We start from the raw sequence: 25639 nt of genomic DNA, 5'->3' as shown, positions 1-25639 counted from the left end.
TGCCTTCCTTGTTCTCTTATAATGGTAATGGTGCCCACCTGAGAGGTGCCGGAACTGAGTTCTTGAGAGTTCCAGCGGGGGGGGGGGGAGCCCTGATAGATCCTAAGTTGCTTGGGAAGGGGAGGAAGAAGAGTGCCAAGGCAGAAACATTATTAATATCATTGTCTCATGTGTCCCTAATTTTGACATGGTCATATTTATTTAGGTGAATGAATAAAAGTAAAGGTAAAGGGACCCCTGACCATTAGGTCCAGTCGCGGATGACTCAGGGGTTGCGGCGCTCATCTCACTTTATTGGCCGAGGGAGCCGGTGTACAGCTTCCGGGTCATGTAGCCAGCATGACTAAGCCACTTCTGGCGAACCAGAGCAGCACACAGAAATGCTGTTTACCTTCCCGCTGGAGTGGTACCTATTTATCTACTTGCACTTTGATGTGCTTTCGAACCACTAGGTTGGCAGAAGCAGGGACCGAGCAACAGGAGCTCACCCTGTTGCAGGGATTCGAACCACCGACCTTCTGATCAGCAAGTCCTAGGCTCTGTGGTTTAACCCACAGCACCACCCACATCCCTTCCTGAATGAATAGAGTCCCCCAAAAAGCTATGTAAAGTGCCCCACAAAATATTAACTTGCCACTGGGTAGTCTGTATCCATTTGCTCTCAGCTTGAAGAAATGACCACAATGCAGAAAACATGGGGGACTTCTTGGTACAGTGGTACCTCAGGTTACAGATGCTTCAGGTTATAGACGCTGCAGGTTACAGACTCTGCTAAGCCAGAAATAGTACCTCGGGTTAAGAACTTTGCTTCAGGATGAGAACAGAAATTGTGTGGCGGTGGCTCAGGGGCAGCGGGAGGCCCCATTAGCTAAAGTGGTATCTCAGGTTAAGAACAGTTTCAGGTTAAGAATGAACCTCCAGAACAAATTAAGTTCTTAACCCGAGGTACCACTGTTGGCAGCGGTACGTGGAATCCCACTGTACATGGGATCACAAATTAATGCTTCACTCTGCTTTTGTTTCAACTAGTCAGACGTAAGGGAGCGAGTAGCAACTGTCTCCAAAATGTGCAATGGTTAACACTTGTATCTCTGTGTGGTGTTATTTCCTGCCCTGCGCAGGGATTTCAAGTGGAATGAAACTTTTCTAGAAGAGAATAGGCTGAGTTCATTGAAATGCATCAGAGCTCCTTGGGACATTCACAGTGTTTCACACTAAGTGGGTTCCGCTACTCTTGATATCTTTCATCTTCCCTCTGCCAACCCCTATCTAATTGTCAAGTGCTCAGAGATTCCCATCATCAGTGGCTGAGTCTGCTTTGTCACATTGCTGAAGTTCGTAAATCACTTTGCTGCAGGCCTGATAGATGAGACCCTCCTTAACACTTGGGAGAATATGTTCTCCCATTATCAATTATGAAGAAAAATGTAGGAAGCTCGTTGTAAAGAACAAGCTGACATAACTTGCAGGCAACCAGGCTTAATGCAGGCCATCAGTAGGGACGGGGCAGTGGTGGAATGGATTCAGTTCACATTTAAAGGTGAACCGGCCTATTTTGCACTTTCTGAAGCAATATGTGACCTGAAACACAGCCATCCTTGCACATTTACAGTTCCCAGTGCGCAAAATGCATATACTAATCGCAGGGTTTCCCAAATTTGTGTCTCTGTCTCTGGTTGGACTACAACGCCCATCATCCTTAGCTAGCAGGACCCGTGCTGAGGGATCATGGGAATTGTAATCCAAAACATCTGGAGATCCAAGTTTGGGAAACCCTGGACTAGGGCAAAGTGTGCAGAAGAGATTTATTATATATGGAGAAATTTTATATGGAGAAATTTTAGATTTTACTTTCTTGGGCTTCCTTGATCACTGCAGATGGTGACAGAAGTCACAAAATTAAAAGACTCCTGCTTCTTGGGAGAAAAGTGATGACAAATGTAGACAGCATCTTAAAAAGTAGAGATATCACCTTGCCGACAAAGGTCTGTATAGTTAAAGATATGGTTTCCCTAGTAGCAATGCATGGAAGTGAGAGCTGGACCATAAAGAAGGCTGATCACCGAAGAATTGATGCTTTTGAATTATGATGCTGGAGGAGACTCTGGAGAGTCCCGTGGACTGCAAGAAGATCAAACTTATCCATTCCGAAGGAAATCAGCCAGGAGTGCTCACTGGAAGGACAGATCCTGAAGCTGAGGTGCCAGTACTTTGGCCACCTCATGAGAAGAGAAGACTCCCTGGAAAAGACCCTGATGTTGGGAAAGATTGAGAGCACAAGGAGAAGGGGACGACAGAGGACGAGATGGTTGGACAGTGTTCTCAAAACTACCAACATGAGTTTGACCAAACTGTGGGAGGCAGTGGAAGACAGGAGTGCCTGGCGTGCTCTGGTCCATGGAGTCACAAAGAGTTGGACATGACTAAACAACAAATATGGAGAAATGGTTTTGCAGAAATATGTCTAGAAGGCAGAACTGCATTGAAATGTGTACAATGGGAGTAATGTGCACTAAAATGCGGATGATTTTTTGTGAGGCATTTAAAATTGCAAATGGATGTGGAAATGTGGAGAACTGAACCTAAAAGTGGAAATATGAGGAACCAAGGGGAACCATAATGGACAGATGTGTCCATCGCTAGCCACCAGCCAGGTAAGACATCCAAGGACCCATTTAACATCCTGTGCTTGGCGCTCTCCTAGGAAGAAGAAGAAGAAGAAGAAGAAGAGTTTGGATTTGATATCCCGCCTTTCACTCCCTTTAAGGAGTCTCAAAGCGGCTAACATTCTCCTTTCCCTTCTTCCCCCCACAACAAACACTCTGTGAGGTGAGTGGGGCTGAGAGACTTCAAGGAAGTGTGACTGGCCCAAGGTCACCCAGCAGCTGCATGTGGAGGAGCGGAGACGCGAACCCGGTTCCCCAGATTAGGAGACTACCGCTCTTAACCACTACACCACACTGGCTCTCTGTAGCAACAGTCCTTTTCTGCAGAGAAATGGTGAATGCAGCAGCTAGTGGGGCCTGGGAAGCAATGGAGAGATGCTGGCATCTTTTTGAAGTGCAAAGAAAGGGGGAGGGAAAGTAGCAGCATCAGGAACCAAAGGAAAGACACCATTCTTTTTAAGAGGAAGAAGAAGGTGGAAAAGCCTTGCCCAGCTCATAAACTTTACTGAGATAAGTATAGCAACCCTCGCTCCCACCCCAAAATCAGAATAATTCATTCTACTGATTTTGCTTACCTGTGTTTATGGTGTTTTACATTTTTATATTACTGTACATCACAATGGTATGTTGGATGAACTGGCAGCATGCAAATACTTTTATACATAAATTGATATATAAACAATTCTCCCACCCACTCCCAGCTCAAAATTGTCAGGAACTCACCCTGCTCCCATTTTTGTGGAGGGTCAAGGTTCCCACAACAATGGGGTGTGAGTTTCAAGTCCACCTTTGTGTTCTATGTTTTACTCCTCACAAAATGAGGTAGAAGAAATATTATCTGTGTCTAAAACAAATATTGACAATTTCCTCCTTGGTTGACTAACATGGTAGAAATCTTTTTTTTTTTTTAATGATTTTATTGGTTTTACAGATTTTCCAAATTTCGCCATCATAATACATAATACATACCTTACTTCTTTTAACCTTAATACTTTAACTCTAAATGAATTTGTACTTCCCTCCCACCTTCTTCTGCTTTCTCTATATTTTCTTTATATGTATGCATTTGTCATGTTTACATTCTATGTGTACTTAATACTATGGAATAATACTATTCAAAATTTCATTAATGTACAGCCTTCAATTGTTGTAATATGTTTGTTCAATATTCTTAAATCCGAAATGAATCATTTTTAATAAACATTATGAGGTCTATTTCAGTCCCGCGAGTGTCTTTATTTGCGTATAGTTCTTTTCTATGTATGTTGTAAATTTCATCCAATCTCTTTGGAATGCTTCGTCGCCCTGAAATACCCACAGCTGAAGAATGGCAGCAGAAACTCATAGAATACGCAGAAATAGCAAAATTGACTGGAAAAATCAATTTTGGTCTGTGTTTTGATGATGATAATAGTAGTAGTAGTAGTAGTAGTAGTAGTAGTAATTTATTTATACCCTGTCCATCCGGCCAGGTTTCCCCAGCCACTCTGGGCAGCTCCCAACAGATTAAAAACAGAATAAAACATCAAACAATAAAAACTTCCCTAAACAAAGCTGCCTTCAGATGTCTTCTAAAAGTCAGATAGCTGTTTAAGATAAGAGAGTTTTCCCCTCAAGCCCTTGGAGTCAATCCTGGTTCCTCCTAAATATGATGCCTTGCAAGCACTGGGGAAAACCCACATGTATAATAATAATAATAATTAATAATAATAATAATAATAATAATAATAATAATAATAATAATTTATTATTTATACCCCGCCCATCTGGCTGGGTTTCCCCAGCCACTCTGGGCGGCTTCCAAAAAAATATTAAAATACTGTGATACATCAAACATTAAAAGCTTCCCTAAACAGGGCTGCCTTCAGATGTCTTCTAAAAGTCTGGTAGTAGTTGTTCTCTTTGACATCTGGTGGGAGGGCGTTCCACAGGGAGGACGCCACTACCGAGAAGGCCCTCTGCCTGGTTCCCTGTAACTTGGCTTCTCACAGTGAGGGAACCGCCAGAAGGCCCTCGGTGCTGGACCTCAGTGTCCGGGTAGAACGATGGGGGTGGAGACGCTCCTTCAGGTATACTGGACCGAGGCCGTTTAGGGCTTTAAAGGTCAGCACCAACACTTTGAATTGTGCTCAGAAACGTACTGGGAGCCAATGTAGGTCTTTCAAGACCGGTGTTATATGGTCTCGGCGGCCGCTCCCAGTCACCAGTCTGGCTGCTGCATTCTGGATTAGTTGTAGTTTCCGGGTCACCTTCAAAGGTAGCCCCACGTAGAGCGCATTGCAGTAGTCCAAGCGGGAGATAACCAGAGCATGCACCACTCTGGCGAGGCAGTCCGCGGGCAGATAGGGTCTCAGCCTATGTACCAGATGGAGCTGGTACATTCAGTTATGAATGCATAACTGAATTCACATTCTAGCGCCTTTCACCCCAACATGGTGCTTTCCAGATGCTGTTGTCCTCCCATGAGCTCCAGCCAGCAGGGTCATTGGTAGCAATGCTGGGAGATGTAGTTGAAAACATCTGGAGGGCACTGGGATCTAACACCTTGATCTAACACCAAGCAGTTGTCGCTGGTGCCCATTGGGACCGGTGAAGCCGAAGGCAGGGAGATGAACAGTAGATGGAGCCACAGCCAATAATAAGCAGAGCCAGCTAATCCAAGTTTTGTCTCCAACGTCATCCCTGTTGAATTCTACAAGCACAACAATGAAACTAAGGAGGAGGAAGCTGACAGACAGCAACATCCCATAGGCTGGCTGTATGTAAGGAGGCAGGCAGGCAGAGCTGGCTGAGAGCAGACTGCAGTTGGTCCAGCAGTGGCCCATTTGGCCAAATTGACCAGCATCTACTGACTACTGGTGTTTCTGTTCTTGCATGCTGTTTGGGAGTCTATAGGTCTGTTCAAGGATCTTTCACAATTTTGCATTGTTTCTCCAGGCTCATATGTAGCAAGCAGCCTTCTCTCCCTGAAGTCTCTTTGAATGTTGATGTACCTCTGCCAGTTTAATAAGGCATGGATATCCTTGCAATTGCCTTGTGTCAACGTACCTGTTACATGGCTTAATGGCCCATGAGGAAAAAAAAGGAAGGAAGGGGGGAGTGAGAATGGCAGTACATTGGTGGGGCTAAGGATAATGAGCTACCAATTACTGCCGAAGAACACAGCCGCAGAAATATAGTAATTAAATGTTCTGTCTTGTTAAATTAATTGATCACAATGGGAAACAGGCACTCTGAAAATGGTGCACTGTAATATCTTATTAAAGAAGCCCTTCTAAAACAAGTCACATTTGCATGTGGCTAGCACTGCCTTTTGGTGTGATTATTACAAAAGGCTTCCCTTCTGGAAAGAATTATGCAGCTCAATTGGGGACTATACCATCTCTCCTTTTTGCCTGCTAGGCCATATTATCCTTTCCTACTTTTCTCTCAGAGACAGGCCTGTGCAAGAAGACTCAGAGCTCATCTTTCAGATATATTTTCGCTGCCAAGACCCAGCTTTGGGAACGCGTTAAGGAACAAAGGTCATTCCCCTCACCATTGAATAACAAAAACCATTTTCAAACACCATAGGAATAGAGGGCTGGGCTTTTGAGCCTGGGAATGTGGCTCGCAGACAAGTTTGTATTTCAGTACTTGCGTTTTTACAGAAGTAATTACGATTCACAAAATGGCTGAGGCAGCAGTAACTATTACAGGCACTCCTATGGATTTGGTTGTGACCAGTGCTCCTCTTGCATGGAAATATTACGCGTTTTGATTATGAGGAGCTGTCGATCTGTTTGCTCTTCAGTTAAAGCCCAATGCAGCTTAAATCCAACAAATGTTTACTCCTGAAACTGAAGATATGACTATCTCTGAGAGAGGGAAAAGAAGAACATGTCATGCCTCTCAGTCATTAGTATCAGGTCTTTAGCCGTTGCAGCTGACTGACTTTTCAAGGAAGCATTTTGCTGTGGTTCCACCACCATCACCACCAGCAAAAGCCATTCTCAAGATGACTTCTGTTGAGGCAAGGAAGAAGGGCTACCCTTATGCAATTCATATAATCAGTTATCAGTAATCAATATATTCGTATATGCTCACACATAATCAGGGCTTACAGTATTTTATAATCCATTTTGAATCAAAGGGAAGCTGTGCCTTAGCTAACTGCAAGCTGCTTGGAACAGCAAAATTAGGAGCCGACCTTTCCCCTACAAACATCCGTGTACCCTGGACAAGGGGAAGACATGAATCAGAGATACTGGTACAAAATCCCCTCAGATACAGGCTAAATTAATCCACAGAACAGGAAGAGCAAACCACAAAATCTCCAATACTCCCTGTCCTGTCATAACTAGGGGAGAGGTTAGACAGAGCGTCACTGCAAGCAGCGGAAAGCAGAACTAGAACTCCGTGCTTGACCAGTGCTTGACCAGGAGCTGGAAGCATGGCAAGAAGCTTGCTAATTGGCTAATTTTCACTGGCAATATCGTGACTGCCTCATGGTTGTCTCATGATCTATGATTTGCTGTGATCTGCTCAGGTATAAAGACCTCTGGATTTCTGTCAATCGGGGTCCCAGTTCCTTTTGGAAGAGATTCCAAACTGGGTCCTTATTACCTGGCAATAAACTTCACCTTCTTATTCTCCATTGCTGCGTCTGCCTGATCCTTATTAACGCCAAGCGAGTACCTGCTGGCGTTCACGTGCTTCACTGTCAGAAGCATCACCATCATCTTCAGCATCTTCTACTTGGTTCCTTTGCAAAGATACCTGGGACTTCTAAGCATCAGACAGTAGGTAGTGAGGGACTTTGAATTCCTTCTAGGAATTGTTGAAATGTGAGCAAAAGTTGTGATGCTATGCACAGTTACATGGCAGAAAGCCCAGTGGACTCAAGGAGACTTCCATCCATGTAAGGCAGGGGTGGGAAACATCAGACTGAGGAGCAAAATGCAGCCCTCCAGGCCTTTCTATCTGGCCTTATTACTCTTAGTATCATAGAGTCAGAGAATTGTTCAGTTAGAAAGGACCCTGTGGGTCATCTGTTCCAATCCTCTTCAATGCAGGAATCTCAACTAAAGCATCCATGACAGATGGCCATCCTGTCAGCATGCGGAGGACCGGCAGGCCAGCTGGCTAGCCCCAGCTGAGCTTTTCCCTTCCAGTCGTCCCACTGCCCAATGTATATCAGCGACCCATGCTTCAAAGCCAGGGCACACTATCAGCAGAGCGAACTGCGCACACAGAATAGGCATGAGGCTTGTGGAAGCATACTACAACTACAGATTTAGTAATCATAAATCAGGACAAAGAAACAGGTCGTCTCTCTCTTGTCTTCTCAGAGAGAACAGGAAAAGCAGAAGCTATACACAACGGAAGTTCCCAGCAAGTTGTGCTGGAATGTAAACAGACATGTGACAATCGACAGTTCCACACGTCTGCTCCTTCAGGTGGAATGGAAGTGTCAACACATCCAACCTCTACTTAAAAAAAAAACCCAAGGGAGCTGTCAAACAGCTATTACTGTCAGAATGTTCTTACTGGTGTTTCATCAGAATCTCCTTTCTTGTAACTTGAATCCATTGCTACGGGTTCTGCCCTCCGCAGCAGGCAAAAGCAAGCTTGCTCAATCTTCCATCTGTCTCCCGTGTATCAGCAACAGGCTTTAAGCTTCCCAGCCACACCTCTACCATTCTGCCTGGATACTGAGGTCCCACACCAAGGGCCTTCTGGTGGTTCCCTCACTACGAAAAGTGAAGTTACAGGGAACCAGGCAGAGAGCCTTCTCGGTAGTGGCACCCGCCCTGTGGAATGCCCTCCCACCAGATGTCAAAGAAATAAACAACTATCTAACTTTTAGAAGACATCTGAAGGCAGCCCTGTTTAGGGAAGCTTTCAATATTTGATGAATTATTGTATTTTAATATGTTGCTGGAAGCCGCCTAGAGTGGCTGGGGAAACCCAGCCAGATGGGCAGGGTATAAATTATTATTATTATTATTATTATTATTATTATTATTATTATTCATGCACAGGCATTTGTGTGAGGGCCCTTCTTAGCTGCCCCAGCCACCCTCCGCTGTCTAAGAGAATGTGGGAGATGGGGGAGTATTTATTTGACCTACACCAGGGGTGACCCGCAAACTAGCTAGGGAGACAGCTTGCCGTAGTTTTAAGCACCCCTGGGGAGGGGGGACATGGCAGTTATGGCACATATAGATGAGAAAGTGAGGAGACATGAGACTGAAATGAATGAGTGGGGAATATACCAGCCAAAACATTGCCTGCAAATCTTTAGTTTTCCGTGTTGCTATAACAAGGCAAGAATACAAATTAGGGATGTGCGTGAGACACACACACACAGAGAGAGAGAGAGAGAGAAATATAAGATTTACATCCTGCTCTGGAGTGCAGTCTCGCTCAAAATTCAGTGGTGGTTTCCACGCCAGGATCTCTTTCAGGCACCCCGACAGGATGAAAAGCTGTCAGAGATTGATTCTCACATGTTGCTGCGGACAGAACAAAAAGTAATTGGCTTTAAGATGCAGCAGAGAAAAATATAAGTTAATTTTGGAGAAAATGGAACAAGCTGGCAAGAGAGGATGTGTTATCACCTCTGCTGGAAATATTCAAGGCTAGGCTACTCTATGAAGGACTCCCATGGGACGATGAAATCAATTCTGCCAGGATGCTGTGGAACGCACTGCACATCCTTCCGACTCCTAATGATTCAGCTGAGGAATGTGACGTGCTCTACAGAAAAAGGCACAATGTACAATGCATAGTGGAATTGTGTTTTTTGTTTAAATGCCAGCCACTTCTGTCTTGCTATGAAATGGGTAAGAATGGGCAAATCTGTCAATATTGACTTCACTCAGGTTCTCATCTACCCCCCCACCGCCGCCACAATCTTAAATTCAGTTCTGCACATTTCTACAGGAGTTTGTGATTGTCCCCATGAAAATTCATCAATATGCACTTTTCCCTATGCATTTTTGCCAAATACTCACATTTTTGCAAAACAATTTCCCCTAATATAACATATTTTTGCATGTTATTTTCGCTAATATATTCATTTTGTGCACACTAGTATATTCCATTTTTTTGCTCACAATATTTGGCCGTCAAAATTGAGAAAAAATGTGAATTTTGAAGGATGGCTAGCCTTCCTCCCAGAAAAATGCTAAAATATTTTTGAGCTTGTTTAATCCACCACCGCTAGGTTCAGCTATTGGGAAGATTCCAATGAACCCTAAAGCAGGGTAGTAGGATCCCTGTTAGAAAGGTTGGGGCCATATTACATATCACAAAAAGCTACATACTGCTTCCAGGGTTATACCGTAATTTCTCTGCTCAGAGACAATCTCTACGCTGGTGTCTACTTCAATGTAAGGAAGTGCTGCACATACGTTCTCATGTGGTTAGTACACCAATTGGTTAGCCAGTGTATTTAATAGTAGTTTGATAGTTGTGCTATGAAAAAGGCTTGTACCTTACTTCACATTTGGTCTTTAACGCTTCTGTTCCTACTCAGAAATCTTTTCTGGGGAGATAATAAGATAAGGAAGTCCCTGGAGGTATGGATATGATAGGGAGCCAGTATGGTGTAGTGGTTAAGAGCGGTGGACTCATAATCTGGTGAACCGAGTTCACTTCCCCGCTACTCCACCTGCAGCTGCTGGGTGAACTTGGCTAGTCACACTTCTCTGAAGTCTCTCAGCCTCACTCACCTCACAGAGTGCTAGTTGTGGGGGAGGAAGGGAAAGGAGAATGTTAGCCGCTTTGAGACTCCTGAAGGGGAGTGAAAGGCGGGATATCAAATACAAAACTCTCTCTCTACCATAAGATCAGTGATCTTTTTCTAGAAAAAGAGGTGCCAGAACTCACCAGAACCCAACCTTCTCTTAAAATGGAAATGGAGAGGTGCAAGAACTGGGTTCTGATGAGTTCTGGCTGAAAAAAAGCCCTTCATAAGATCATAGGGAGAGCCCTGCTAGAATAGGTTGAAGGCTCATCTAGTCCATTTTCATGTTCTATTTTTTTTTTTATTAACAAAGTATTTTCCACACAACAACAACAAAATATCAAAAATAGCAATACACAAAAACCAACATACAAAACCCCCCCACAAATCCATATCTTACAAGTTAGTAATATAAACACTAAAAAGAAAAACAAACATTGACTTCCACCAATCCCATAACACCTCCTTTACCTCTCATTGTGTCTTCCTGTTTTCCTGTTTTCCTTCTCATCCCTATCCTAGCATCTAGATATAAATCCCTCTTTCTTATCCTTTCAGTTCACAAGGTTATTACAGACTCAGCCAGATCTCTGTCCTCGAACCTTGCCTTTTAAGGTATTCATTTAGACACCCCCATTCCTTTTTCACTTCACTTTTTGTTTTTTGTCTTATTATATCTGTCAATTTGGCTAATTCTAAATATTCTGAAAACTTACATAACCATTCTCCCCTAGTGGGTAACTGATTCCCTTTCCCATTTTCTTGTTCCAGCCGTGGCCAACCAGATGCCTAAGGGATGCATAGAAGCTGGACCTGAATGCAAAAGCACTTTCCCCACCTGTGATACCCCACAACTGGTATACAAAGGCGTATTGCCTCCAACACTGAGGAGGCATAGCCATCATGACCGGCAGCCAAGCTTTGACTTTGATATGGTCAAGGCTTCTCCCAATGATTTGGTTAAGTCCCTACCTGTATTCATTGTATACATACGATTGTGTATCATCTGACCCGTCTACTGCAATTATTAAGTTTGCAGATGACACCACCATAATGGGTTTAATAACAGGTGGAGACGAATCATCGTATAGAGGGGAGGTCCAAAAAATATCTACATGGTGCCTAGGGAAGAACTTGCACATTAATATCAGCAAGACAAAGGAGATGGTGTTGGACTTTCAGAGGAAGACAGCGCGGAAGAATGTTGCCTCAGGAGAGTGAGGAAAATTCCCAGGGATTATTCACACCCTGGCCAGCACTTTCTTTATCTCCTGCCCTCTGGCAGAAGATATAGAAGCATGATTAGTCACACCAACAGGGTAAAGAACAGCTTCTATCCGTGGGCTGTTAGGCTGCTGAATGAAAAGATAGCAACAGAAGAAGAAGAAGAAGAAGAAGAAGAAGAAGAAGAAGAAGAAGAAGAAGAGGAGTTTGGATTTGATATCCCGCCTTTCACTCCCTTTAAGGAGTCTCAAAGCGGCTAACATTCTCCTTTCCCTTCCTCCCCCACAACAAACACTTTGTGAGGTGAGTGGGGCTGAGAGACTTCAAAGAAGTGTGACTAGCCCAAGGTCACCCAGCAGCCGCATGTGGAGGAGTGGAGATGCGAACCCGGTTCCCCAGATTACAAGACTACCGCTCTTAACCACTACACCACACAGGGCAACTGATTTTTGGGTTTGGTGGGTGTAAGTCAGTAAACGAGGGGAATTAAGACTAAGAGAGCTGAGTGGGGGGTGCTTGTGTAATCTCACTGTATACAAGTTGTACAAGTGACAATAAAGTATTTCAATATTCAAATAAAATTACCAGGAGTAGAGTTAGGAAGCACATGGCAATACTAGACAAACATTCTATTAGGTGTTCGGGCAGGATCTACATAGCCATGCAGAATGTTCTACATACCCCAGAATGTTTTGGGATTCCTTTTCTCAAAAAGCATCCCTCACCAGCTGCACCTGCCAGCTGGAAGCCTACCTTTGAAAGTAAGGGGGCTTTCAAAAGCAGGTTGCAAGACGTCAAGTTCAAAGGGCAGGAGCCCAAAATCCCATGGACACGCCTTAGGTTTCTTTTTGGACCCACCTGGTATCACTGCTCATAATCCAGACATTCTATGCCATTGGTTAATATCACTTTGGGGAAATGCGAGTAAAGGATTTCATGTCACTGACAAATTTTACCTGAATTGATTTCTCTTCTCTAAGCTGTGTGGAAATAATATTATGCGGTATAATCGTAGCGTTTGTGTCTGCCCCTCCCCAATGCATTGAGAGACCCGCAAGTCTTAAAATGATGATAATTATTAAGGACATTATTTTTGTGGAATGGAAACAGCATGAAAATACACACTGAGCCTAATGATAGCACAATCAATTAGTGCTTAAGTCATCTCTGACTATATTTAGTAGAAGTTTTTTTTTTAATATAGTGTTTATTTTCTTGAGGGTGGTTGCAGTTGATTTTTTTTTTCCTGGTTCTGTTGCGTGCTCTCATTTTCTCTTCTGGAACCCCGCTGCTGTAAACATTAACTTGTCTCTTAATGCTTCCTAGAAGCACACTGACTTAACAGAAAATGAAAACAAATCTTCCATTCTCACTTGAGCAAACTCACCCTTGCGCTTTTTGAAAAAACAGAGACTTAGGCAGAAGCCATAACTTATATATACATACACAAGCCATTTCCTAACCTTCTGCCCCATTGTAGCATTTCCCTAAACCAGGAATGGGGCAATAGCAATAGTCCTGTTTGGTGAATGTGCATTAAAATAAAAGATGTAGTTCAGTATAGTAAGTGCAAAATCATGCACATGGAAGCAAAAAATCCTAACTTCACATATACACTGGTGGCATTTGAGCTGGTGGTGACAGACCAGGAAAGGAATCTTGTAGTCATAGTGGACCCAGCGTATGGTCTGAAAGCACATGAAGCCCTCCATTCTTGAGGCTTAGCAGGTCTGGGTCTGGTCAGTACCTGTATAGGTGAGCACCTGGGAAACATAAGGGGTTCTATGACAGAAGAAAAGTGGGGTAGTCATTTATTTAAAGGTAAAAGGACCCCTGACCATTAGGTCCAGTTGTGGCCGACTCTGAGGTTGTGGAGCTCATCTCGTTTTATTGGCCGAGGGAGCCGGCGTACAGCTTCCGGGTCATGTGGCCAGCATGACTAAGACGCTTCTGGTGAACCAGAGCAGCGCATGGAAATGCCGTTTACCTTCCCATCAGAACCTATTTATCTACTTGCACTTTGACGTGCTTTCAAACTGCTAGGTTGGCAGGAGCAGGGACCGAGCAACGGGCTCTCACCCCGTCGCAAGGATTCGAACCGCCAAACGTCTGATCAGCAAGTCCTAGGCTCTGTGGTTTAACCCACAGTGCCACCCTAGTTATTTATTTACAACATTGATAAACCACATATTTTTAAAAACCCTCTAAAAATAATAAACAATATCATTACAACAAAAATCTAACATAAAATCAGTAGTGTAAAAGCACGTAACAGCATATAAAACCAAATAAAATGATTTTTTTGGAATTTAAACACATAAAACAGGGTTCACTCTTAATTTGTGAGCTCCTTCCTGTGACAAACCAAGAGAAATGTAAGGGAAATTGACCCGTTGAAGAACCCAGAGCAGAAAACTAAGACTACAAACAGGGCTTTTTTCAGCCAGAAAAAGGGTGGGTGCCATTGCCATTACCAGAGAACAAGCGAGGCATTCATGGTGAGTTCTGGCACCTCTTTAACTAGAAAAATAGTATTGACTACAAACAACAAATACCTAAAAACAAGTTGACCTTAAACTTGTAGTCCAGTGCCCCTAAGATAATGATACTGCATCTAACCTGTGCAAAAGCAGTGTTATCTGCCTTCAAATGCCACAAAAAGGTAGTAAAATTTCTTGAACTTAGCACTGCCACCTGCCATCAATTACACCTGGCACCTGCTCTTCTGCATGTCAACCAGGTATGGAAAAGGAAGGATGCGGAGCCACAGTCAAACTATAATGCAGTGAATGATGGCCACTGAGTGAATTTGATAAGGAAAAGGAGACTAAAGAATAGCAGAATTAGAAAGTCAAGGGCAGAAAAGAACAGACTGGTGAAGACATTAAGAGATGAAAGAGAACATCCATCAAAGCCATGAGTCTTGGGAGCTGGCAATACGAAACCTTCTTGAATATGTCTGAATCATCCACTCAAAGACAGGAGGCAGTGATGGTGTGAACAGTACTCTATGTGGATGTAGAAAGAGTAAGAAGAATAAAGAAGGTTAGAGAGGGGAGGGGGAGTAAAGTAAAAGGTTTATGGAGAAATTACTCGGTCTTTTTTTTGCGCTCCCATAATAATTATCAGCCATTCATGACAACATGTTGTCTGGAGAGAGAAGTCATCAGAAACATCTTGAGGGGGTAAAAATTACACCGATTTCAATCATGGTGCTAATCATAAAGTAATTATCATTTCTGAGACTGGCATAAGAATGATCATTAGCTAGGTATTAAACTGCAATCATCTGTCTCAAAAATCTAATAAAGAATCTGTTTGATCAATATTCAGAGCCATTAGCCAGGCTGACAAGTCTGTTTCCCTTATTTTTTAGTTTCAGAAGCAAGCTCTTCCTTTGCATCCACATGATGTCTTCTTCTTCTTTTTAAAAAAGATGATTTTGGTCTTTAATTAACCTAAACTTGGTAGGAAATACAAAAGAAGGAAAGAAATCAGGTGCGTCAAAATTCTTCCCTGAAAGAGATACAGATTTCCCCCCATAGGACAAGATTTTTTATTGTTTGAATGTGGGAGTAGTTTTTCTTATTCCACTATTTTTACAGATTGTGTGTGGATTATTATTATTATTTGAAAAAAAGTATAGTGCAATTGGGGGCTCTGGCTGATTTGGTTGTCATTCTTTGACAGAGATCTTGAAAGTGTAAGAATTTTAATCTCTGGGTTGTGGGTTTGAGCCTCACAATGGGCAAAGTATGCTTGCATTGCAGGGCTTAAACTCAATGACCCTCGTGGTCCCTTCCGTTCTATGATTTTATAATGATTGGGAACAGCAGAGGTCAATAGTTATGACGGTTGTGGGAAAGGCTGCAAAGCTAAAATGGACATATGCAGAGCATATAGCAAGAGATGACTTGTGTCAATGAAATAAAGCAGTGCTAGTGTGGAGACCCTACAATTTTAAAAGATACAAAGGATGACCGCCTATGTGATGGGTGGACAATCTAAAACTAACAGCAGGAATTAAATGGATGCAGCAACCCAACATCAGAGCCACGTAGGTAGCTGTGTTGGTCTGACACAGTCAAAATAAATTTTAAAAAATTAAAAAATTGTCCGGTAGCACCTTAGAGACCAACTAAGTTTGTTCTGGGTATCAGCTTCCCTGTGCATGCACACTTCTTCTGATACACTGAAACAGAAGTCACCAGACCCTTATATATAGTGGGAGGGTGGGGTGGGGTTTTTCTCAGAAGGGTAGTAGGAGATGGGTGATTGACTCAATGGGTATGGTAAACCTGTCAATGTCTTTCTCAAGCATACCATCTCAGGCCTATTTAATTGCTCATCTTCTAACATTGTATATGCCATCAAATGCCAGCAGTGCCCTTCAGCTCTCTATATTGGACAAACAGGCCAAACCCTACGCCAAAGGATAAATGGACATAAATCGACATCAGGAAACACAAGACAGAGAAGCCACGCCAATCTCCCAGGACATTCAATACAGGATCTCAAAGCAGCTGTCTTATTACAAACAAATTTCAGAAATAGACTTGAAAGAGAATTTGCTAAATTACAACTTATTACTAAACTGAAAACTATGGAGAGACCGGGTCTGAATAGAGATATTGGATTCTTGTATCATTACATATGCTAAAGCTATTTTTGGTCATCTGCAAACTATCCCTTGCTTTTTCCTATAGGACTAATTGTTTGGACAATTCTTCAAACAACAGAGAACAGTGGAGAGAACCTGAGGAAGCGTATACCCAAGAATGGATGTGAGACTTAGACATAGCTGTCAACTTACAGATTTGAAAATAAGGGACCAGCAGCCTTGAAAATAAGGGGCCAGCAGCCAAAATAAGGGACCTGCAGCCTCACCTGTTCCAGGCACTCCAGTCTTCCTGTCCTGCAGTCTGGTCAAACTCATGCTGGTAGCTTCGAGAACACTGTCCAACCAACTTTGTAACCAGAGGTTCAACTGAATAGAATCTGAATCACATGCACCACAAGGCCTATGCAGCCTCAACTTAAGATGGCTCCCCGGCCTGGCTTTGCAGCAGCACGTGCAACAAAATGGCATTCAGCATTCAAAAACCCCCTCAGCTTGCATTAACTAGCCACACACAAGGCATGCAAGCTCCACCCCCCAGTCGTTCTTAGACTTCTTATTGGGTGATCAACACAGCCAAGCAACACAGCTGGAGCCTCCCTCCTCTCTGGCCAGCAGGGAGGGAGGGAGAGGAGCTGCTTCCTTTGAAATTTAAGGGACATCATTTAAGGCACATTTAAGGGACATCCATCAATAAGGGACAGCAGCGGGACATGGCGCTGGAATAAGGGACTGTCCCTTCAAATAAGGGACACTTGACAGCTATGGACTTAGATGAAGAAGGAGGAGGAGGGAATTATGTAAACAGAGGTATCAAAAGTACTTTTTTTTCTTATTTCATCCAGGGATTCAAAGGATGCTTTTTACCATGTGCACAACAAAAGCAATTGGAGTTGGGTTGGGGCTATGAAGATCAATGCACAAATAGACCCTTAATGTGCTGAGTTGGTGAAGAGTTAAAAATGAGAGGAGAGGTCATCCGCTTTCCAAGGCAGCTCAGGAAGAAGAATTCTGGGCTGCTTGTTTGTGCACTGGTCAGTTGTTCTTGCTTAGCCACAGGAAGGTACAAAAATAAACACTGCTGCATATGAAGAACAGGAGAGACATAACTGAAAATTTCCCAGTATTCATGTGGTTGTTGGTTTCCTTCATGCTGGATTTCAGAATCTTTCACATGGGAGAACTGGAGGTTAAAAAGTCAAAAGCCATATCATAACTCTTTTGCAAACAAACAAGAGTGTGTGTTGTGTTGTATTGTCAGCTCTGATATAAAAAGGCTCCATTGCCCACCAATGTTTTGCTTTGAGCTTGGTTCTCACTGGAGGAAAACAGAGAAAAGAGGCTGTGTTTGTAAATGTCGGTGTGTGTGTGAACTGATCTTGGTTAAGATCTCTTAACAAAGACAGTAAAAATAATGACCATTCTTGCCTCTTCCATGCCTTAATTCTGTCCCCCTAGACGTAATGAATTCACAGAAGGAAAAGGAGTCGAAAGAATAGCAGAATTAGAAAGTCAAGGGCAGAAAAGAATAGATTGGTGAACACCTTAACAGATGAAAGAGAGCATCCATCAAAGCCATGAGTCTCCGGAGCTGGCAGTACGAAACCTTCTTGAAGATGTCTGAAACATCCACTCAAAGACAGGAGGCAGTGATGTAAACATTCCTCTATGCGGACGTAGGTTTTAATTCTGATTTTCCCTCCATCATTTCAGATTTCCCCATCCATGGCCCATCCTTCACTCTCCAAAGACACACTTCTGGAGAGCAGAAGTGGTGGAAGTGGAGAAGGAAACTTTCTTGCTGTGAACTTCCTTAAGCTAATTTTTCTTATCCTCTAAGCTTCTTATCCTCTTGTACGCTTGTAGACGAACTAAAAAGGAATACAACTTTACTAAAAACAAAGTGCTGAAAAAGGAAGAAGGTAATATGTGTGTGTGGAGGAGCGGAGTGTGTCACATTAGTAAAACCATCCATATTCTATAATATAAAACATGTGGAGGGATGCTGTTGCAAATTCATTTTGTGAGAGTAAAACTAGGCCAAGTATCGATTGCCAAACCACAGGATTACTGGCACAAGAATAGTAAATTATTCCTCGCAAGTTAATGGGGATAAAATTGTCAGTATACACTGGCTCAACTTTGCATATACACAATTGCACAGACATTTCTTAAACAGGAGCAGCACAACTGCTGGATGCAGGTAGGTAGCCATGTTGGTCTGACGCAGTTGAAATAAATAAATAAATAAATAAATAAATAAATAATAAAATGTCCAGTAGCACCTTAGAGACCAACTAAGTTTGTTCTTGGTATAAGCTTTCATGTGCATGCGCACTTCTTCAGATACACTGAAACAGAAGTCACCAGACCCTTATATATAGTGGGAGGGTGGGGTGGGTTGTTTTTTTCAGGAGGGTAGTAGGAGATGGGTGATTGACTCAATGGGTATGGTAAACCTGTTGACGACTGTTAACGGCTGCAATTAGTCCTACAGGAAAAAGCAAGGGACAGTATGCAGAAGATTAGCATATGTAATGAGATGCAATGAGATCAAATGGATGCATTTGAGTCTCTAGCTTTTTTTGTTTTTGTTTTTAATGGTGTAAAGGCTGCAGGCCTATGAACACTTACCTGGCACCAAGCCCAGTTGAACACAAAGGACTTGCGTAATAAATCCTTAAACACTGCTTATCGTTGCAATACTGTTGACTTGTGTATTGGCATCTGAACTTCCCTTGAAATTTGAGGGGAAAGTAGAAATATTGGGAGCTTTCCTGCAGTTGGCCCTAGGAGACCCACCAAATGTCCCTGTTTCACAGAGACAGTCCCAAATTTACAGAAGCCATCCCAGTTTCTGATTTGGTTCTGGAATGTCCCACTTTTTCTTAGGATGTTCCTGTTTTCATGGGAGAAATGACGAAGGGCATGGAGTTAAGCAACCCCTGAGCCATCTGTAGGCAGCCTTGTATGTAGAAGGTTGGGGTTTTTTAATGTTTAATGTTTTATTCTGTTTTTATATATGTTGGAAGCCATCCAAAGCTGCCTGGAACAACCCAGTCAGATGGGTGGGGTATAACAACAACAACAACAACAACAACAACAACAACAACAACAACAGAAAAGGACGCCCCTATTTTCATCAGAAAAATGTTGGACAGTATCATCATGAGACCTTTTATTGGCATCATATACAAACATCCAAAACAAATCAATACTGAATTACCACTTCCCCAGTGGCACAAAACATTTGCTAAAAGGAAGGAGGCAGAGCAGTCTATCGTCACATCTCTAGGTCTCCAGGGAGATCAGACGTCTGCAATGTATTTCAACGACAAAAAACCAAATAGAGACATTTAGCCGCTAACTTGGTGAGCTCCTGATCATTCCCCAGTAACAGAAAATGTATGACCTCCAACTCTGGTTTCCATGTGGGGATACAGAGTTGATCTAGAAATTGCTGATGGAGATCAGCATATAGTTTGCAATTAAGAACCATATGTGTAAGGGTTTCCACCAGGTGGTCTTCACATGGGCAAGTTCTTTCTCCTTGGACAGTATGCCCTAGGCTGGCTGAGAGGTTGTAGGAAGCAGTTTTAAGTGTTGCTTGGCTTTGCTAGCAGAGAAGGCACCATTATACTGCCAGGGACCCACTCAAAAGCTCAGTGGCCATGGCTGACCTGCTGACAGTGTTCTGCTCATGGTGGGGACTGAAGGAGAGTATTCTGTGGTCAAGTAGTGGTGGGCTTACCAGGGATGCTCAGTGATATGCAGGTTCCTAAGTCCACTTGCTCTCCTGACACCCACACCACGTCATCCCCGAAATTTTCTCCCACCGACTGCAATGGGAGGTGAAAAGAAAACAGCAGGAAAGGAAAATCAAGCGTCTACCTCCACTGTAAGCCAGCAAGATTTAGAATGTGGTGGTCGGTCTACCACAGAATCTCCCCATGTCCCCCACCCTTAGATTGCTCCATCACACCAATTCACCCTGTTCCGTTTTGCTCAGGACTATCAATTCTGAGTGGCAACTGCTTTCCAAGTTTTCATTTAGAGGGATATTTCTTCCTCCTTTTTTTTTTTTAACCTGGAACCTTCTGATGGGGTCTTAATGTGGGGACTATTTTGGATCATCTTGAAAGTTGGGAATTAAATTGAACAGTGATTTCATTACTTACCTTACTGGATTTGCTTATTTACTTTCCTTTTCGGGTTTAATCTTGCCGGAGACATGAAAATCCGTGGGTAGGCAATGAATAAGAAATCAAAACAAATAGACTGTTAGATCAAAGCCATTGCACATACAGTCCCATTGCTGCCCATGCCTATGTTTCTAAAAACTGTGGGGAAATTAAATGAATAAGGTGGGTGGCTGAGAGTGTGAAACAAGTTCCTTTTTCAAAGCACTTCTAAAAGGTCTGTTTCCGACAAATGCAATTTAATTAGTTTGGTACAGTAATAAACAGAGAAGATTCGATTGGCTTATGCTATAAAGCAGGTCAGGTTTGATGAGCTAACCTTGAAATCTACACCACTATAAAGGCATAGAATAAAACACAATGGCAGAAAGATAGTGGGGCTGGAGAGGTTCTTTGCATTCAGGTCAAAATGTCCTCAAATAGATTTAACTTTAGGAATGAATAGTAGAACATACAGGGCCCAGACTGGTGAGCCTGAAGAGACATAGCACTGAACTAGTCATCATGGCGGAATTCAGATAATAATTATTATAAATATCATTTATTTATCAGTGTCATTTGTATACTGCCCAATTAACAGTACCATCTGAGTGATTATCAATCATAGGTAAAAAGAAAATGAATTGTCAACACGCCCTGGAAGATGACTGGAGAGTCAGAGTAATGGTGAAAAGGCCATATTTATTCAAATATAGTTACAAAGATCTGCCAGACAACAAACAAATCATGTAAATATGGGCAGGTGAGTTTGAATTAAGGTACAGTGGTACCTCAGGTTACATACGCTTCAGGTTACATACGCTTCAGGTTACACACTCCGCTAACCCAGAAATAGTGCTTCAGGTTAAGAACTTTGCTTCAGGATAAGAACAGAAATCGGGTTCCGGCGGCATGACGGCAGCAGGAGGCCCCATTAGCTAAAGTGGTGCTTCAGGTTAAGAACAGTTTCAGGTTAAGAACGGACCTCCGGAACGAATTAAGTACTTAACCCGAGGTACCACTGTATATTAGGGGAACATTTATCTACACTGCTGGGCATGTAAACAGCTGCATTCTAAAACAGCAGCCTGATCGCTCCTCTCCTATTGGACATACTGGTCCATGTGATCCCCACCAACTCATGTCTTCCTCCAAGAAGGGTGTCTGTGGCAAATTTACCCCTGCTAAAAAGCATAGCTTAGTCTTGTCTACAGCAGTTCTCCTGGGTTTCAGATCTTTCCCATCTCTACCTGGAGATGGTAGAGAACCTGACACCTTCTGTATGAAAGTCAGATTGCTCTATCACTGACCTATGGATATTCCCCATTTTTTTGAGTTTATTTTTAATTCTATAGAACAGGAGTTACCAATGTGGGTCCTCTAGATGTTCCTGGACTACGGCTCCTATCCTCCCTACCTTTTGGTCATGCTGGCTGGGGCTGATGGGAGTTGGCATCCAATGATATCTGAAAGCCATCATGGTAGCTAACCCTACTGTAGAACCTTCTACTCCTTTAAACTGCAATCATAAGCACATTACTTTTCCTGTATATATGTCCTCTTGAAACAATAGCACCCACAAATCCAGAATCAGTGTACAATCTGACTGCTCCATGAACCCTAGGTATATGGGTTTCAATTAAAGTCACAATTGGAAGGCACAAATATTCCAGAAAAGTTCACTAAAATATCCCCAGGGAACCCATGAACCCAACATCCACGTGTAGTTCTTTTTATCTTTTCTCTCCCCCCCCCCTTTCCTGTTTCTTATTATTTTTGTTCTTTAGATTGATTTTTATTGTATTTTATGTTGAAAACTTTAAATAAAAATACTTATTAGATAGACTCACTAAAATGTGCCTGGGGAACCCATGAACCCAACATCCATGTATATGCTGGGAATATATATATATATATATATACACACATACATACATACACACACACACACACACACACACATTATATATATATATTACAATGTTGAATGCTATTTTTGTAAAGTACAGCTGGAAACAATGTGTACATATTAACTGGTGCTCTATGTTTATGTAGCATCCATGCATGTATTGCAACACATTCCTTGTCCGCTGATTGAAATGCCATTTCATCATAAGGGAGCTCATAAGGCGAAGTGGCCATCAAGGCTGGCTTAATCTGTCTTATTATAGTGGCAAATGAAATAAACTTCCTATGAATATGGAAAAAAATCACTGTTAACTTAATCAGTGTGTGAGGCTTTTCGATATGAAACCAATTTAGACACAGTAAGCAAAGTAAATTATTCTAATCTAATCCAATCACTGCCAAGAAATGTGTGTACCCCCCTATGCTCTCCAACTTGCTTATAATGGAGTAGCAATTCTTAGTCATAAAGTCCCTACAAGAGCATTTATTCAACTTCAGCTGATATGTCACCTATTGACCATTCCTGGGCAGGAATAGTCTTTCTACGGTGACCCATGATTTGGTAACCTCCCTATTGCATTGCTTAATGTGTCATACATGGAGCTGGCCTTGGAGGCTTCAAGTAGTGCAAAACAAGGATGCCAACATGAATAAAATACTGTGGAGGCCCAGGTAAGCCCCACCCTGCATAATCAATCACATGACGCAGTGCACACACACCATTTGAATGGGAATGCCCACCAACTTTGTGGGGGACCAGGCCCCTCAAATACTTTATTGTGGGGGCTGAAGCTCCCATGGCCTCTAGGAGTTGGCTCCTATGGTACAAAATTTGACCACCATAGTGTTTGGTGGCTTAGCCAGATGAAATCATACTACGCTGATTTTGAAAATTACAGTGGCTCTCTATTTTCTTCAGAGGTGCTAGTGATAATGACTTAGAACCCAAATACCTGAAGAATCACTTTCCTCCATAGTAGCTTGCCTATGCCACAACAACTTTGGCAGGAACTCTTCTCTGCATTCCAGCATTAGGGCAAGTGCATTATGTGGTGATTCAGCACAAGCCTTCTTTGTGGTGGCACACCAATGCTCTCTCTCCCCATAGCAGTCCCCGATGCCAGGGACTTGGACAAAAGCATGGCAAGCCCCTGGATTCATTTAATGGAATTCCCTTGCAGCACCACCATTGGAGGGGTAGGCACTTCCCTCTCCACTAACCAATTTTAACCAATGCCTAACCGCAAACCTTACAGGTTGTGATGATTTGCTACGCAGTAGGCAAAAACCAAATGGCACCAGCCAATCAGCCAAATGGACAAAATTCCTACCAGGCCCCTGCCCCAACAGCAGGCGACCACATGACAGGCATAGCAAGGTCAAAGCAAAAATAAAACCCCAATTCAGGGAGGGTGGGCACGCAGCCCAAGAGGACGCCCAAAGCTGCATGTCCAGTATTTAAAACCTTTCTCCCCATCCCAAATTGGCAACATCGAATCTCCCCAAATCACTGCCTGTAGACATCCAAACAGATCTGCCCAGCAAAAGTGTGGTGGCCTGCTGGCCCCCACCACAACACGTGCTCTCTGTTAGGGAGAACATATTTTACAATTTTATTACACGGTTTAGCTGTATTATGTATTGTACTCTACCCTGAGTACCTGTATCTAGGAAGGTCAGCTTAAATATATATTTAATAAGTAAAATCGTAAGTAAGTGGTTTGTTCTATTCACCCTCAAAATGAAAGGTGAGATACTGAATTAATCTTAACAAGAATTCACAGTCAAGAGAAGGGAACAAAGGCCTGCCAAAAACCTCTTGAGTTTGTCTGTACTGGCCAAGAAGGAATCCCCAGCGGTTCCACTTTGAATGAGACAGGAAGCAGGGAAGAGAATTAAAGGATAGGTTATTCTGTGGCATCTAACAGCATGGCTGATAACGGGCAGGTGGGTGTGGAATGGTAAAGGGCAAAACGTTGATTTCTATGCTGCTATTTCAGTATTTTAAAAATGGGTAAATATTAAGCTCATAAGGAAATAAGCACACTTTCTTTGTGTCTTTCAAAATAAGATTGACCTTAAATATGTTTAAGACGTATGAATGACATTAGTTGGAAATGGAACTTATTAAGATTTATAAACCAGCAGCTGGAGAGGAAGGAAAAGTTCGATTCAGTTCACATTTACAGATGAATTGATCTTGTTCACATTTTCTGAAACAATAAGCAAACCAAAACACAGCTATCGTCTGGGGGGAAGGAATCACAATTCTCTGAATTTTGCAGTTCAGTTCTGCAGCCAAGTAAGCTGCATAAGGGACGCGGGTGGCGCTGTGGGTTAAACCACAGAGCCTAGGGCTTGCCGATCAGAAGGTCAGCAGTTCGAATCCCCACGATGGGGTGAGCTCCCGTTGCTCGGTCCCTGCTCCTGCCAACCTAGCAGTTCGAAAGCACGTCAAAGTGCAAGTAGATAAATAGGTACCACTCCAGCGGGAAGGTAAACAGCATTTCCATGCGCTGCTCTGGTTCTCCAGAAACGGCTTAGTCATGCTGGCCACATGACCCGGAAGCTGTACGCTGGCTCCCTCGGCCAATAAAGTGAGATGAGCGCCGCAGGGGTCCCTTTACCTTAAGCTGCATAATGTGTGCAATAATGCATAAACTAGGGTAAAGTATGACTAAAAATGTATGTATGCATGAAAAAATTGTACAAAAATTCATTATGTTAAGGAAATTTGCTTAGCAAAAAAAGATAGGGGAAATTCACACCAAAATGCTGATATATTTCATAAGGAATTATTATTATTATTATTATTATTATTATTATTATTATTATTATTACCTGCCCAACTAGCTGGGTTTTCCAGTAAAATATAAAACGTTTAAACCTGCCCGATACAAGAAAACAGAGTGAGAGAGAGAACTGATGTTGTTATAGGGGAATTTGTAGGATCCATACATGGATTGCATTGTCAGTGCGACACAGAACTAAGAACATCTCAGTTCCAGCACAGAAGCAAAGACATCTTTGGAACTTCTATATTCTCCATGGAAACTTGTCCCTAGAAGAGACCATTGTGGACACAGGGTCAATTTTAAGGGAATTATTATAATTCAGCCATTGCTTCTCCATTCACAGTCAGTTCATTCAGGTTTTTGAAGCAGAATGTAATATTGCCAACCTGTTTTACCAAGTACACTAGCCAAAGATAAAATGTGACCAGTTCTGGTCCAGTATGCTATTTGGATCCCCCCGCCCCTCAGCAGGCTTACATAATTTGTTCATGAAAGTTTTTTCTCTTGTTGGTTACACT

General features: G+C 42.6%; 1 long non-coding RNA gene across 2 annotated transcripts; it reads right to left on the bottom strand.

Annotated features, from left to right (window-relative positions):
* Positions 1–8966: 8966 nt before the first annotated feature.
* Positions 8967–25303, bottom strand: LOC308486776. Of its 2 annotated transcripts, none has more exons than XR_013991296.1 (3): positions 25168–25303; positions 20419–20459; positions 8967–9163 (listed from the first exon to the last, which is right to left on the bottom strand). It is a non-coding gene; the product is annotated as an uncharacterized lncRNA (long non-coding RNA). The 2 variants fall into 2 exon arrangements; XR_013991297.1 differs by lacking the exon at positions 8967–9163 and adding an exon at positions 19992–20079.
* Between the last annotated feature and the right edge of the window lie 336 nt (positions 25304–25639).

The sequence above is a fragment of the Podarcis pityusensis genome, assembly GCF_964106645.2.
Source record: "Podarcis pityusensis genome assembly, chromosome: 10".
NCBI classification, from domain to species: Eukaryota; Metazoa; Chordata; class Lepidosauria; order Squamata; family Lacertidae; genus Podarcis; species Podarcis pityusensis.
This window is presented reverse-complemented; position numbering and strand designations above follow the sequence as displayed.